The sequence below is a fragment of the Pipra filicauda genome, unplaced genomic scaffold, assembly GCF_003945595.2.
Source record: "Pipra filicauda isolate LSUMZ 115617 unplaced genomic scaffold, ASM394559v2 scaffold147_size4022426_pilon, whole genome shotgun sequence".
In the NCBI taxonomy this organism is placed as follows: Eukaryota; Metazoa; Chordata; class Aves; order Passeriformes; family Pipridae; genus Pipra; species Pipra filicauda.
Window position 1 is genome coordinate 2,770,644 of NW_024103962.1, and position 17,216 is coordinate 2,787,859.

The following is a 17,216-nucleotide window of genomic DNA, read 5'->3' on the forward strand; positions in this document are numbered from 1 at the left end:
GAAAGTAACTTAAACTCGATGATTCTTAACTTCCCAGGTCTGTGAGTTCTCATTCTTCCCGTAGGGTGACTCCACTGTTAAATAATTTTGGGAGTACAGTATATGTACTGTGGTGAATCAGGAAACAATTGCAGGGGGAAAAAAATGATGGAAATACTTTATGGCGTATAAAAGGATTAGCAGCTACTTCAGAACTGCAAGGACATGACTTTAAAAGGAACACTTAAATTTTAAATTTAAAAGCCAATTGAAGGAATTCTGTGCATTTAGGCCAAAGCATCTAAATGCCTTGTGCACCAGCAGGCTGTGAAAGGACTGCCAAATGAACACACATTACCTCAATTAGATATTTTCTGAATAAATGGATGTTAGTAGGAATTTTGGTTGCTTCTCATCCTGGATCTTTCTGCCCTATGTGAGGTCTGCAAGATTTGCCCTTCATTTTGTGAATGGCTCTGTGTTGTTATCGCTTTGGTTTGAACAATGGCATAAGTTTTTCTAAAATGCTGGCCAGATCCTGTAACCAGGTGAGCTGAATCTTGAAAACAATTGTGTCTTTACTGCATGGAACCAAATTCATTTCCATCTACAGTGCCTGTACTGGCACCTGGGTTGTCAGTTATCTAGCAGGATGCTGGAATCAAAGTTCTGTCCTGATATCCCTGAAACTCACTGATTTTTGCTCTGGTTTTAAAGGTGAGGGGAAAGTACTGTCTTCTCCCTGTACTTTTTCTAGTTGCAGTTTGAACTTTACATTTCGTGCTCAAGGAAAGCTCTGCTTTCAGCTATGTTTAGATCAAAAATGGTTGATTTGTGTGTACTGATTGAGAACAGGGTATCTTCTGTCGATTTAAGGTTCCAGATGCTCCAAGTCTTTTAAAAATATACTTTTATGAAGCAAGTGGAAATGAGCATTTTTTCCTTTTCTGTATTTCAAGGAAAGAAGCAAGTATCCCTTGACATATATTTCATGTTTAGAATGCCCTTTTTTCTTAGCAAAAGCTGAAAAGCTGCTCCTTAAATGAAACACTAGTTTTTGGGACTAAATCCTTCAAAGCTTACATGTTCAAGTCACTTGATATAGTGAGTTTCCTGGCAAAGTACTTGGAGGAAGGGGTTAAAGGATAATAAACCCTTCCCAGTTGTCCAGGTTCACTTGCATCTTGTACAACAAATATTTAGGTTTTTTCCAGTATAGAAAAGAAGTATAATTATAATATAATATAAATATACTAAGTACTATAATTAATTGTCCTGTGTTTGGCTTTTTTTTTTCTCCTTTTTTTTTTTTTTTCCGGTTTTCTGACCTGTGGTCAGAATCAGAATTCTTTGTTGTGTTCCATGACCTCTGAGAGTAATTTTTTAAAAAAAGTACCTAAACCAGGAATATTTTGTGTGTAAAATCATAATTCTTCATCTAAACCTTTTTTATGGACAGCACATAAACCATTCAGAGTTGTACAGAGCTTGCAACTTTAAATACTGATGCCTTGTAGTATTAATATGCCTATTTACAGCATTATTAATTATATGGGCTAAGTAGCAAATACTTGCATTTATGTTGCTATTTGATAGCATTCCATAAAGCCTGTTGTTTTCCTCCTTGTAGTTAGTGAGTCATGTTGTTATATACATTTTTGATGGGTTAGTATTTGAAGAGATAAAGATAGTAGTTTGCTGAGGGAGTGAAGGGGATGAAAATCCTGTCTAGAGGTGTGAATTCTCTTTTCCTTGGTACCTACAACTTTGTTGCTGAAAAGATAGTAAACATCTCATTGAAGAGTATAGTCATATTGTAAGGATTACATATCTGTGTTGCCTGTTGGGGTGATTCTTTTGGCAAAAGAGTGATTTGCTATCATATTTCTTCAGAGTGGAAGAATAAATACAAAAAATCCTATATTGATACTACTGAGTCCAGGTTAAAAATAGCAAATCTGGCTAAATTTTTGTGGCTTTAACAACTTTAGGTTCTAATAGTGTAAACAGAAGTAGTCCTTCTTGTTCTTGTTTATACTTATTGTTGGCAGTGCCTGAATGAAAGTGGAATGGGGAGAGCAGGGCAGAGGGAGAAAGGTTAAGTGGCAAAGTTGAATTGCTTCAGTGACAGATTCTCTCCAGAATGGCTTTGAATTGTTTTAAGGATTAGTTTGGGAAAACTTGAGTTGAATGCATTTCACTACTGTGCATATATTGCATTGCTAATGTTGCCAGTCACTTATTTTTCATAAAAACAAAATTTACTTTCCAAAATGAGAGTAGAGAGCATTGGGGAAATTTTAAAAAACAAAATTAAAAAAAAAAAGTTTCATCAGCTGCAAAACTGGTTGGAATTTTACCTGTGTTATTTTATTGTGAGATTCTTAAAACATTAGAGCAGATTATTAAAACAATATATATTTTACTCTTATGATAATAGTAACACCAGAGAAATAGTTGCAGAAATAGTCATCAGTGATCTAAGGGGAAATGTGGTTCCTCAGTTAAAGCCCACACCAACTTCTAAATGAATCTGTTTGTTCCCAATGGAGATCTGTCATTGATGCAATGTAGTTCTTACATTAGGAATCTTGCATCCTATCAGCTAGTCTGAAACATCTTGTTTTGGAAAAGCCTCACCATATGAGCTGGGAGTCCAGGAGGCTGTGTGCTCAGTCCCTCTTCAGAAAAAATGTGCTCAATCTGTTTCAGACGAGTTCCCCGAAAGATGGGTTAAATCAACTGATTGAGCTGATTTTCTCTCTTGAGGTGATATTTTATTTATATGATAAAATGCTTGGAAAGTGATTAATTTGTCAGGGGAACATCTTGTTACTGTAAATTTGCCGAATGTGTAATAAAATTGCCATAACACAGATGGGAAAATGAAGATCTTTTAAACTGAAATAACTGAGCAGTCTGCCTGCATTTTCGGCGCTTAAAATTAACTTAGTTAAATTTCTTTGTCATTTTTACCCCTGGAAGAATGCAGGCTGGGAAAGATTTGTGGCAGATGTGTGGTGTGTGTTCGTATGTGTGGTGGGTGGAGGGGACAGGAGCAGACTCTGTGTGGCAATGAATTTGCCATATGCAGTATGGAAAAAGTCCTGTCAGAGATGGACTGGTGAGGAAAACAGCACTAACCCTATGGAAACAGAAGTTTTTACTGTAGTTTAAACATGTCTCAACATGTTTGTGTATTTTCTGCAGTGTCACTGTCTCCCTCTCCCAGACACCCCCTGTGAAGCTATTGTCTCCCACACAAGGTGTCCTGGGAAGGTGTCCTGAGGTGTCCCACTGGTCCCTTGTTAACCCTTTCCTATTGGCTGTTGACCCCTTACCTGATGGTTTCTTTTGCGTGACCCTGAACTTGTGATTGGCCCCCGTTGACCTTCCTAAAAGCCTTATAAACCCCAACCCCACAATAAACTTCCTCTTTCGTCAGTCCCTCCCTGGTGGTCTGTGTGTGCTCCTTGCGGGGTCACCGGGCCACGTGCAGGGGTGGGGGGAAGAGCATTCACCTCGCAGGTAATGGGGCAAGCAGCATAAGGCCTGGAGGTCTCCCCTCAATCCGCCGTACTCTGTACTTTTCCTTCTGCATCAGAAGGATCTGATAGATTTATTAAATTTCTGCCAGGGTTCCTTGATTGAGTGAATTTTTAAAAATGAAAATATACAGATCAGATACTCCTTCCTAGTAGCAGAGAATTTAAGAATAGGGGACTTTTGTGGGCGAGAACCTCAAGTCACTAAGGTGTACGTGAAATAGTGCTTTTGCGCCGCTTTCTGCAGGATTGCTTTTGAATGAGAGCTGAATAGTGTAATACACTTCTTAAGTCTTTTTATAGCAGTCTCATACTGCACAGAATATAATGTAGATTATCTGGGGGTATACTTGAAAAGTCAAAGGAAAGGATGCCTTCCCTGTGCCTGCGTTGCAGTGTGTAACAAGTGAAAATAGCATTAGTAAAGGAACAGTGCCTTTTATTCATACCTTTTGCTACTGCCTGTCCATCTGTCCACTGAAATGAGCCACTTATCATGCTTCTGTGTTTTTCCCTTTCAACTTAAAGAATTATGAAAGGAAAATTCAATTTTTCGTGTCCTTTTATGACAGGTAGACTGGAGACTGTGGTCATTTGGATTAAAAACATATCTATCACCACAAGCTGACAGGTTATTATTATGTCTTCTTTGAATAAATGAATTTTATCCCTACATGTTGGAAGTCGAAGAATGGGAACTTTTTATATAAATAATTATCCTGGTAGTGATGTATTGCATACTGTTGCCATATTTTTTCACTTTTACAGCATTCTTGGCCTTATCACCCATAACATAAATCTCGGCCTCTCATATTTAATACAACCTGTAGGATAACCATGCCTGTATAATGTACAGACAGCCAATCCCACATCATCATTTGGCTATCATTATTTGTTGTCTTATGACAGATGCTTCAGTTGATGTCCCTTTTTGGATTTTACAGAATGATGCAGCCATCCAGGGGTAGATGAGAGTGGCCTCTTTTAGGTGTTCACACTGATCTCCACAAGCAACCCTCAGTTTATTAAGCTTCCAACTATAGGCAGTTAAAGTCTTGAGTATATTGGTGTTATCTTAGTTGCTCATAATTTATTTTTCAGAAAACCTGGCTATTCATTCCATGAAGCAATAGTAATATAAAGATATACTGTCAGACCCTCAACTGTGTTAAGGACCAGGGAAGAAGTGGAGCAGATTTGGTGTATGTTCTAGGCAGATGCTTAGTGAAATGATTTTTTTTTTTATTATGATAGGACTGAGGTGTGGAATAAAAGTGAATCCCAGTCTGGGAGAGTTATCATTTAATGCCCTTCTATTAACTGATCAGGGCCGATCCTCAATTTCTTGAGCATCCTGAGCTTGTGCTGAAACTGGTGAGGCACAGAACTTCTCAGGATCAGGTGCACGTGTTATTTGAGTTTATTAGTGGAATGACATGCTCCCTTCAGACCAGTCTTTCTTTCACTGCTCACCCAAGGACAGTCAACTTAAGCAGAACTTTTAGCTCTGAAAGAAAGAAATAGTTGATCCAGAATTAATACTGGTGAAATAAATGAAACAAATCTATCATTAAAATACAGCTGGAGTTTGCAGTGTGCAATATGGAGTAATTAATGCTGATCTCTTCATATAAAGCTTTTCTTGGACAAGCCTCTCAGTGACGTTTTCCAGAAGAGATGGCCACAGGTGAAGCATATAATGATTGCAGCATATGGATAGAATCACTTCATAATTGCAAGTAAAGACATCCCTGTTCTAAATGTTATAATTGGGCAGGTACATATTTGTTACTTTAAACAGTTTTTCTGGAATATGCTGAATTTCTTTTTTTTCCAGCCCGTGACTCCCACCAAAATAGAAGGTAAAAGATAAGCAAGTAGAAACAATATCAGGACTTTGTGAGAAGCTTATCCTGCAAACTTGCTGGAGTCATGCAAACAGTTAAAAGTGAAAGCCATTGCTTCCTGACCTTTGCTGCTGGTATCCAGAGGCAAATCTCTGACATGTAAACCCAGTGGCATAAATAGGTTTGAATTACACATAGTAATATGTGAAGAACAAGGAACTGTGAAAAGCCAAAGGTTTATTTATTTGTTTGTAAAAATCTGTAATCACACATGAAAATCCAAGATAGACTAAAAAAAGACTTAAGCTGCATAGGTTTTGCTTCTATAAATTGTCTGATTTATCTCAACATGTGATGAATTCAGTCGCCGGTACTGTGCCCAAGTAACATACTGAACTATTTGTTTTGTCTATTTTTTATTTCTAGTGCTTCCAGAAGAAAGATAGATAAACAAAGAGTAGAATTCAGTGACAGAGGGTTTTTTTTTCTTCTTACAGTTTTCATTTACAATTGTTACAGGTCTTCATAGTGTAGAAGTAGAAATGTTGTGCATTAACAGATAGGGCTCATGTCACTCAAATGGTTTAATACAAACAAATAATAAATAAATAGCCTGCTGTGCTTTCTGAGTCCTTGCATGTCAGTGTGGTTTTCTCTGGGTACAGTAGGTTATGGTAATCCACTTGCATCTTGCGTATCAAGAGTATCAGGACCTTAGACCCTCTGAAATCACAGGCTGGGTTAGGGAATAATACCATTAGCTAGTATAAATTTGCAGAGCTTCAGAGTTGCTGGGTCTATTCCCCTGTATCCAAGGTTTTGACCCACAATGAATGGCAGATGTGCTGTATTTGGAACAAATTTGATTTTGATTTTCTAGCTACTATTCCCATTAAAATAACAAACCTGACACTGTTCATAAAATTACCCAGATAATTTAAGCAATTTGAGAATCAAGCAGTGATATTGGAGGAGGAGGCTTCTTCAGAATTCATGTTCGTCTTTAGAACTGACATCTCTGTTCATGACTGTGTCACAGCAGTTAAAAATTTGTTTATGGAAGGAATAATTGAATTTTTTTTATGCATTACTCTTTCATATAATGAAAACTAACACTCCTTTTTGCATTTTGTAGAATACTACTGTTCTATCCAAGTATTTATTTTCCTAGTGTTGTCTGCCTCTTTCATTTCAAATCCTTAAAAAAAAAAACCCAAACATAAAAACCTTGGGCTATTCACAACTACACATTGCTCACACATTACCCTGCATGTTGGCTAAAGCTGTTCTTTTCATAGGCTTCATATTTAGGAAGGCTGCACACAAAGAAGTTGGTATTATTAAACAGAAAAATAAACATTTTTATTTAGGAGTAAGAAAAAATTTAATTTATTCTTAAAATAAGTTTCCCATTCAGAAAAAACCTGTATATTTCAAAACAATGGAAGTTCCATTTCTGAAGTTCAAGGCAAGTTTCTTTCTCAGAAATAAATATTAAAACTTCCAAGGCACGTTTTGATCAAAGCCATGGAAAGCAAACAAACAGGCAAAATATACTGGATTGGAATTCCCCAGGACCATCATATGGTTCCTATGGTTCCATGCCATGTGCTGCTGAGCAGTGTTAGGCAACTCTTCACCTTTCTATGTCTTGCTTTGTGCATCTCTAAGACTGAGATAGAGGTAATTCCTGGAAGCGTATTAAAATCGGTAAGTTAAAGATGAACATTATTAATAATTAGTAACGTCACATCATTAGTAGTAATATTTGTCGAGGTCCTTTTTTTCCTTTATATGTTGATTTCAAGGAGAGCTGGTCAGGGATCTCTGTGTGGGAACCAGGAGGAAAGCTGAGTCACCCCTAGACCCAGTAGATGAGGGACTGCCTGTCCGAGAATGCTTAGCCATGGAAAGGCCTGGTCCTGTACTTTGTTTCCAAGTCCCACAGAAGCGATTGGAATTTTTTTCATCATAACACAGCTAAAACTCAGACCATGGCACTCCAGAGACTGTTTTAAACCACTTTCAATTTTTGTCCCTACCTTTTTGGTTTCCTATAGATATTTGCATCTCATAATTTGAAAGGAATATTCTCTCCCTCATAGAATCTTATATCTCCCTCCTTTTAGTTTCCTTAGCAAAAATACAGTTTCAAGCTTTCAATATGAGACCGTGACAAAGTGATTTTATAGCCAGTACTGAAAGTGACTAAACTTGACAACAATTGTATTTTATGACAACCTCTGCTTTCAAGTCCACAGCCTGCTTTCCTATCATCAGCTGTGAGATTTTTTTCTTTTTTTTTTTCTCTCCCCTTTCCCCTGATGACTTTTTTCAAACGTGAGCAGTTCTGTATCTCTGCACTGACTGAAAACAAATCCTTTTACCAAGAGTGCATTTTAATGGGCGGCATGCTTCACTTAAGTCACCAGAACCTAAACAGCATAATATTCAATTTTTTACCAACCCAGAACCAAAGCTTTTCCTTGAGAGAGATGTTCATAAGAGTAGTGGAAGAATTAGTATTACAGAACTAAACCAGATTAGGAGGGAATGTGAATTAGATTTGGTAACAGATGGTGCCGTGGAAATTAAAGGTGCTTTGCGAATGGAAGCGACAGCAGCTTGCCTCTTTTCCTCTCCTGTCTCTCTCTTTCATGCGCTTGATAGACGGGTATAAATCACAACAATCCCGTCTTGACAGCCAATTTCGAGAATTTGATCTGGTTAAAGACATGGCTTTCCTGCTCCACTCACTGAAACTGGCTGCTATTTTATTTTTATACAGCACCTTGTCATATTTAGGAAAGTGGAATCACCTGCCTCCCTTTAATGAAATTTTCTTTAATTACAGTTTTAGCTCTTTAGTGTTAATTACTTTTCCATTCAGCCTGAGTTCTCAGGCTGTCTCATAGGGATGTATTTCTCTCCCCCACCCCACCTCCCTGCACTATTCACGCATATGCTTTCATTTTTCTAAAGATGCTTTTCGTTGTTGGAAGTTGTTGTCAGATCCATTATAATTAGATCCTAATTATCAAAATCATCATTATTGTGTAGGAAGAGGAAGCATTGTAAACAACTGTTAAAGTTATAGGTTCTTGTTTGACAGAGGAGAAACCTTTCAGGATATACATGAATAATAAACAGGCAAACAAAAAGCCCTACTGAAAACTCTGGGAAACGTATAAAGATCTGGAGAGCAAACCCCCTCCTTGAAAGGAAAATCCACCCAGGTTATCTCTTCATACCTATTTGTTAGAGTCTAATCCCATATTTTTTTGGAAAAGATCAGAATAAAATTATCCTATTTTAGTTTGCTTATGTAAATGTTCATCTTGGCTCCTCTCATTGAGCTTTCCTGATATAAAAATCACTTTTCTGATGTGTGTCAGGATTGACTTATGGTTGTCTTAATACAATTACTTTTTGTGTTTAGGCCAGCAAGTGTAAGTGAAGAGACTGCTGTGATGTGTGGGGGTGTGGAGATGCTTCTGCCATACACATACACTAAAATTCCTCAAAGTGAAAGAGAAAAATAATGGCCTGTACCTAAAAAAACTATAAAAATAAAACCCTCTCAAAGTAAGAGAAGATCCTTAGAGCTGGCAACTAACAGTTGGTAGAAATAAAGCTTCCTACTGGCAGTCAAATCAAATGTAGTAACAACTCAACGACTCCCTGCTGCTTGCTGACAGCATGGTGTAACACACTGGGACAAACATTCACTTAAACACTGATTGCAGGAAAACGTCATTTTCCAACTCACCAAGTAGCTTCTTGGTTGTGTGCGTGTGCGCGCATGGATGTGCAGGGGGGATTTAAAGCTGGTGGCGTGTGTCTGGGAAGACGGGCAGGACACACTGGAAGCCAGCTGAGTGAGGGGGTGGGAGAAGGATCACTTGCTTTATGAGTTTTAGTCCTGAGTCTTTTAAGACGCTCACTCTCTGATACTATTTCTGGTGTGTTCTCTCTAATCGCTTCTCCAATTTAACAGAGCTTGGCGTGCAAATTATAATTCTTCTGTTATAAATCTGCAGAAAATCGGTGAGGGAGCTGGATGGGGAGACAGGTACATGGTGTGCACACACCTACACTCTGCCTTTCAGCCATGGAAGGAAATTGCTGCCAAAAATTGTGAAAAATCTGATGATGCAAACTTTGACTCTCTCTTGAGACAGAAGGCATTTTTTTGTCCTCTTTTTCCTTTTGGAAAGTGATGAATGACAGCTATGTCTCTCTGATCTGTAGTACTGGCTTTCTGACTGGTGCAAGTAACTGCTTTTGATGCAGTAATCATTTCAAAATAATCCCTCTTTAGAAAGCCTGTTATGTTCTTGAATGAATCTTTACTTATTTTTGTAGTTTTTTATTTTTCTCCCTTGAGGTAGCTGAATGTAGCATTTCATTTTCTTTTGCTATTTCAGCTGATTTCCCTTAATAAAAAGAATCCTCACAATTAATAGATGACTCCTTCACACTTTACCATGCCCTCTGGGGCCTAGAGACATCAGGTGGACTCCACCTGATACCACCGGAATATAACCACAAGTAGAATAATATTCCATAACAGAAAAACACCTTCTTAACCAGAGTTTTTGCTATCTTAGAACATATGACATGAATTACTATTCTGCAGTTTGAAGTAGAGGAATAAAATCTTACTCTTCCTGATCAGTATACTGATTTACATATGATGAGGTTTGGCCATAATTCTAGTAGCTTTTTAATTGAAACTGTTTGGGCATGGGAAGTCTCTTGGTGTGAGTTGGTGCAGCTCCCAACTCTTCTCTTGCTTCAGAGCTGGCTTTTTTCAAGGATGTTAAGTACTGTAGCAACAGAAAATATATAACGTCAGCCTAGAAGTCAGTAAATGAGAGAATGTAAGTTCAAAGGTATTACAGTGGTTTATTGTAGCTTCAAACAATAGCCATGTTCTAAGTGTGTATAAAGGTTAGAGGCAAAGGAGAAAAAGAGAAATGTAAAAACTAAGTAGGTATATGAAGTATTTCGTGAGGTTTAAGTTGTGTCAGGACCATAATATATATACACAAACTACAAAATCATACATTTCTTCTATGTATAACTTTCAGGCATTCCAGAATGATTTTGATTCTAGGTGCCATCTACTTTTTGTGTTGCTTTCTCTTCAGTATTTGCCTTTTTTTTTTTACTGTATTTGAAAACTAAATCATCAGACCATACCAAAAAGGTGTCTTTTCCTACTTGAAATACATGAATTCCATACAAGTAGGCAAATCTTTTCTGCAGGAGACGTTCTGTGGTGATGGCCTGCCTAGTAGTAGTGCATAACAGCTAATAGGGTATTTTTTGCATAAAACACGTGCAAAAATGAAGGTCAGGTTTGCAATTTTTATATCTGCTTTTACTTTTTGCCTTTTAGTCAGAGTTTTATTTGGGTTTGTCAGTGTGTTGCAGTAATATGTATTGGGTACATTGGAAACCTCGTGTCACTGAGGGCTGGCATCTTTTCAGATGTCTGGTGTTTTGGCTCAAAAGTGCAAGGTCTTTGAGTATTCTTCGTTGTTCCCAAAAGAGTACGTGATGTAAAGAGTAATATTTTTTCCGTTTAAAAAGATGTAAATTCCGTTGCCTGTAAGTGTTTCAGCTTTTAAATTCAGAAGAGTAATGTTACAATCTGTCAAACCATAGAATCTGTATGCTGCAGAGCCTGTGCATGTCTAAGGATACATTTAATTAAACCAGCATTAGTGCATCTATACAGACTTATTAAAACACTTAGTTTGTCTCAATAATATTGATTAAATAGCAGTAGTTTGTTTAATCTAAGTGTATTTTTGCTATTACTACATTACTTCCAAGTAATCAGGGTAATAGTCATCATCAGTGAAATATCACGTTAGTTATGAAGTAATGCCATAAGAATTGATTTAGACTTGGCAGGAAAGGAAGGCTTTCTGTCATATAGTGCCAAAGCCCGATTTGGATTATTAGAATGAGAGTTTTAAACATAATTTCTGTTCGTATAAACAGGGTGTGCTTTATAGGCTTATAGGTTATTCCATACTCTGAGTATCCATTATATCAAGGAACACCTCAGACAGTTAATTATGCAAAACATCGTGTAAGTAATTACACAGTATTATTATGCATTTAACAGTTTTATTGATTTGCCAGTTGCTCACTTACAGTATTTAGAGCTATAAACAAGAGATGCTCGCCCTCAGTTGAAATAGGTCCAAGGAAATGAGCTAAAGATAAATGACAGTAGTATGCATTCTTGCATCAGATGTAATCCTTAAACGTAGAAGCTGTCAAGGGTGAGAATTTGCAACACGTTGGGATACCTCAGGATCATTTCCTTCTTGTTAACAAAGTTTATCAGCCAGGAAGCATGGGGAATCTACTTGAAATAGAAAGTGGAGCAAAAATGAATATTTATTTATGGTGGGAGAGGAGGTTAAAATAAATCCCCCAGTTTTTTAGGGTCTGTAGTAGTTCCAAGTCAGCCACTTGAATATTTTGCTTTTTTAAAAGCAGTATGAGAAACAAAGTGCCCTCTCAGATGAGGTGCAAACGTGAAGGGCCATTCCCTCTCAGATGAGGTGCAAATGTGAAGGGCCTGAGATAATGGCTTGTTTGGGTTTTGTTTTGTTAAACTAAAAATGACCACACTGGTCTTCTAGTGTCTTGTGTGTAGGAATTGCTTTAGCAGGGCTTGGTAGATTGCATATCAGGCAATAATAACTGTTTGGGAAGCTGGATCCTCTGTCAGCAGTCATCAGCTAACTCAGGCCACTGCTGGTAACAACATGATGGCTTCAAGCATTGCTTCTTCTATTCCGGCTGCTAGTGACAGCTGCTCTGGAAGAAGGCATTGGCTTGCTTTGCTTTCCCTTACTAAGGTGAAGTGGTGAAGGTTTCAAGAAAACGTAAAAGAAAGAAGAAAAGCAATGAAACGTTCAACATTTCTTAAAAAAAACCCAGCAGCAGCAACAAAAAATCCCCCACCACAGCTGTTCTGTTTTGCATAGGGTACTCTTTACTATGTGGTTGTATATGTGTGTTTATTAATAAAGACCTCGCGTCTAATAACAGTTTTGTTTGTGCGTGCATGGGACAAGATTAGCAATGCTTTGCAATTAATGATCTCATCCACCATGTTAACCAAGCAGGCCTTACGATATTTCTTATTAAAAGAAGAAATCCTTTCTTTTCCTTCCTCCAACTAAGCCAGTGCACCTTAATGCAATGATGATATGTTAGACCCAGCAGTTGTCAAAGCATCGTATTACTGTGATGCCATAATGACACCCTGTCTCTGTAAAGTAGTCATGTTTTCTCAAATCACACGTTGCACCGTTGATTTTTGACATGACACTTCATTCAGTCACTTTCCTTTTCTTTGGTGTCTCCATTCTCTGACAATAGCAGCTGGTGCCCATTTTCCTACTAAGTGATTCACATTTTGCCACTTTACTAGAGTGCAATTAGCTGAAGCAGAAAAAAATGCTCAATGTAAAGCAGCTCGGCTGAAATTGTTACTCAGCTCTTTAACAGGACCCGGTGAATGTCTTGAGGTGTTGTCGTGGGCGTCGGTGCGAGAAGCAACATTTTCTTTTCTTTGCCTGCAAACGTTTTTTCTCTTTTACATTCAGAGAGGCTGAGCACGTTCACTGGAACATGCTGCACTGTTTGTTGTCTACTGATTTTAGTATAGACCTGTGAAATGATACCGAAAGTAAGACAGTATTTAGAAGGAGATGTATTTATGGTCAAAGCTAGGATCTGGCTTCGATTCCTGACTCTGCTTCTGACTTACTGTGTCACCTAGACCAAGAAAATCTTTAATGTGTTGACATTCATAGTTAAGTATGAGGATAGTAAGACCTTTTTGGTTGACGTCCATGTGAGAGGAATCTATGGGAGGAAAATCAAATGGGTTGTACTGTTAGCATGAAAAGTACCTAGGTGTGCATAATAACACCTGCCTTGCTGATGCTCCCACATAGTAGCTGTCATTACAAATGTCAACAGCTAACAATCCATTCTGATATTTATGGAAATAGGGCAATTCTCTCTTCAAGAAAAGAAAAAACTTCGTGTGCAGGTAAAACTGGACTTTTGTTGATCTGTAGTAAAGGTGGGCACTTTAATTATTGTGACTAATCGTTACTGTCACTGATACCACCAACACAGCTCTGAAGTAATGAATGATGCAGAGCTTTTCCTGTTTGAAAAGGGAGCATGAAATGTGTTCATGGGTTATGAAGTATTGGCATGTTGTTTTGACCTCCTTTGGGTATTGGTAATAAGACGAGGGAAAAGTAACTTTGTGAACCAATTATATGTATGGATGGAATATAAAGAGTTCCCGGTGGCTTGAATGAGCTTTTCTTTTTTAAGGCTATATACTGTAATCAGATGCAGTTAATTTTTGCACTCCACTTGTCTATTGATACTGATTTAGCCAGTGTCAGCACTGTCAATATCATTAGTAATGTGGCAGGTAGATGGAAATATGAATGTGATTGCATTAATAAATTCTTAATATATTCAGTCTTTCATAAGCACATAGCATTACAATTTATTCGCTATTGTTAAAGCCTGTTTTAAAGCGGGAGTGTGTCATTGTACCTTACTGCCAGCACTTCCTGGCTTCAGGTCTTACTTAAATGAAGATATTGTGAAGTAAATTTAGAAGGGATGTTAAGATTTGTGCTGTATATTGCATATTACCCAAGGCTTGCAGCACCCTATGTATTTTCTCTTGCGCATGGGCATGGAAATGCTTCTAGAACCAATTAGTTACTTTCCCTAAAGTTACTGAAAGGAAAATTTGCCTGAGATCTCCCATTTGTGAGAACTGGGACAGCCCACCACAAATGGTGCTGCCACCTATTTGGCTTAAAATCTAGTAAAGAAAAAAAACAACCCCACCAAGGCTTTAAAATAAATACTGTACGTTTTTATATGACACATGTTATTTCTATTCATAAACCTTAACTAAATTTAGATTTTTATTAATCCAATGTGACCTAAAAATTTTGCATTAACAGCACAATGTGGAATTGGGCTTATTCTCTTTGAATGCAGATAAAGCCATCATCTTGAAAATAGCTCTTTCTGACAAAAAGGTGTTCTTTTGAAATAAAGTCTTATTCACTACATTCCTCTTAGAGTTAATGTGAATTTTAGTGCCTCTAATTTTAGATTGAAGTGAGGTCTAGAATAAAACCCACCGGCTGACAATTGAATTTATAGATAGTTGTGAATATTTCAGGCTTGAATAATAGAGCTGTAGAATTTCAGACACAGAGAGGAAGAGAGAATTAAGCTCCAACTGTAGTTTTAGACTATAATGCAATGGTGTCTAGGAATTCTTCAGTCTAACGAGCTAAGTAGTAATTAGGAGGGAACTGAGGGAGGGATTTTACAGAGATCTAGCTTAGGCATTATTCCAAATGTTCAGCATGATAATTTGATGGTGGCCACACCTGCCATCCGTATTAGATGGTTCTTGAATTACTTTTGTTCAGTAAGGAAGGAGTGAAAGCCATAGGTGTCTATTGCCCACCCACAGCCAGTACCCAGCCTTGTCTCTGTTTCACCTTCCGGGGACTGAGAAAGTTTTTGTTCTCAGAGTCAGGTGCTGTTGTTTTCACTTTTCCTTGGAATGGTTAATGTTTTAACTGCATTTGTGCTTTGCCAGCGTGCACCAAATCCAGTCTGTACTGTTAAAGCTGGAGCCAAAAGCAGCTCTGTCTTGGTTAGTACCAGAAACTGCTACTTCAGAAGCATCAGCAGACTGGCTTTAGCATAGGCAGTGCTGGTGATCAGATTTTAATGCTTGGAGAACTGAGATTGTGTTTTGGTTCTGACTGCTCGGAGTGGGAGATATCCACTTTTGTACAGGCTAAAACAACGTGCCTTTGACCAGCTAATTAGTTGCAAATGTGTTTTTCTGGAAGGGGAAGGGTGACATTCGAGCTCATTATTGCACAAATTAGATAAAAAAACCAGCAGTGGGATCTTCCACAAGAACGTGCCGGTTATGACAGACTGTAGGCAGTGATTCCTAGTGCTGTATTTTGAGACTTTATGTGTGAAGTCTCAGCAGAAGGGAGGGGAAAAGAGAACCAAGTACCTGTTTAGTCAATAAAAGCGTCTTAGTGTTAATGTGTAGAAAAATAACATAAAAAATTAGTAAAATGTGAAAGTTAATTGATAATTTTAATCATAGCTGTATAAAATTCAGTGCCAAAGAAAGAGGAGAGACAGAGAGACACCATGTTTTAGTACCCTAATAACTCCTAACTCTAGTCTAAGATCGTAATGTATGTGAGAGCGGTCCAGTAATTATAAGGTAATAAGTGGAGTGGTGGTGTAAGTGCTCTAAATTAAAAGGAATTCGCAGAGCTGCTGTAAGTCAGTGCCGACCCCCTTTCTTTCAAACGTTGACTTGAGAAAAGTGCTTAGCCCAGAGTGCAAGTAGAAAGACAAGAGAGAGCTATCTATTAATTACAGCACTCATTAACAGTGACGGCTACAAGGCAGCAGATGCAGAAGAAAAGGCACACGCTACTGCAGGCTGGCAAGGGGATTTCCCCCCCTCCAGTTCTTGAGGAAAGGACAACACAAGCAGGTGGTCCAATGTAATAAGATATTTTCACGGCTTTAACCTTCCCATTTCCTTGGTTTATTTGCTGACACCAGAGAGCTTGCTCCTTCTACCTCCCCAAATAAGCACTGATTTTAAGTTTAGAGGTTGACATTTCTGTACATCAATCTGGCTGTTTTCCAAATTCACACATTGTTTGTTTTCAATAGAATTTTACAGTACAAATGATAATTTAGAGGTCCTGACTAGGATCCATGGGCACTGATTTTAGGGTGAATCTCATCCTAACCAGATATCTTTAATGAAGGCTTTGATCTCAGTTACCCTCATTGGAAAGGAAACCAGCTCTCTGGATTTATATCTGTCTTCCACTGATGAATTTGATTCCTAATATTGAAGTAGAAATATATTTAAATTTTTTATTTTTAAACACAAAGAGGTGGAAAAGTGACGACAAGATCTCAAAAATTAACTTAGAAAGTTGAAGTCAGTCTAATTGTCTGGACTCATGTTTGCTTTGAAAACATGAATCCATAGCTCCATGTGGGTGGCCTTATGGGATAATTGCTTTTTTGCAGTTAATGTTTCTAGAGAAATGCTCATAACTGTCATCTGTACTTTGGCAGCTTCTGAGAGTGCTGTCAGGAAAATGCTGGATAGGCTATTTGCTACTGGGGTTTCATAATCACAGCTGTAGAAAATGGAGATAATATCTGATTCTGAGCTTTCTAATTATTATTTTTGTCCTTTGTTCAACCTAACTTAAGATGTGTTTAAAAATAATAAAACACTTGGGTTTGGAAATAGACAAAGATTTCTCCCCTTATTCCCCCTGCAGAAAGCATTTTGTTGGATCAGATGTTGTATGGTTTTATTTCAGATATTTAATTCTGAAAACGTGAGAACTGAGAAGACAGAATCTCACCTTCTGAAAGACAAAATTTTGTGTAGAATTTCCTCTAATATATTTTTTTAATCCAAAAATGGAACGCATAAAATGTCAGATCCTATAGAGCTGCAGATATATGGGGTAGTGGCATAGTTATTACTGGTTAGTCTGAGGATAATGGCTAGAAAGTAATTGCAGCCAGAGCTGATGAATCATTTCACTTAGATTTTGTGAAAATGGAGTCCAGCCTTAATTATTTGTTAGAGTTCCTCGTTGATGTGCTACTCCGTTACTAGACACAGCTATTTAGCTGTATCTATAATAAAGCAATATTAATAAAGGAAAAAGAAGAT

The 17,216-nt window shown here is 37.7% G+C and overlaps 1 protein-coding gene across 11 annotated transcripts in view; it reads left to right on the forward strand.

The window, feature by feature from the left end:
• ESRRG (estrogen related receptor gamma) overlaps window positions 1-17,216 on the forward strand; it is a 377,135-nt gene that overhangs the window by 233,092 nt on the left and 126,827 nt on the right. The window lies entirely within an intron of this gene.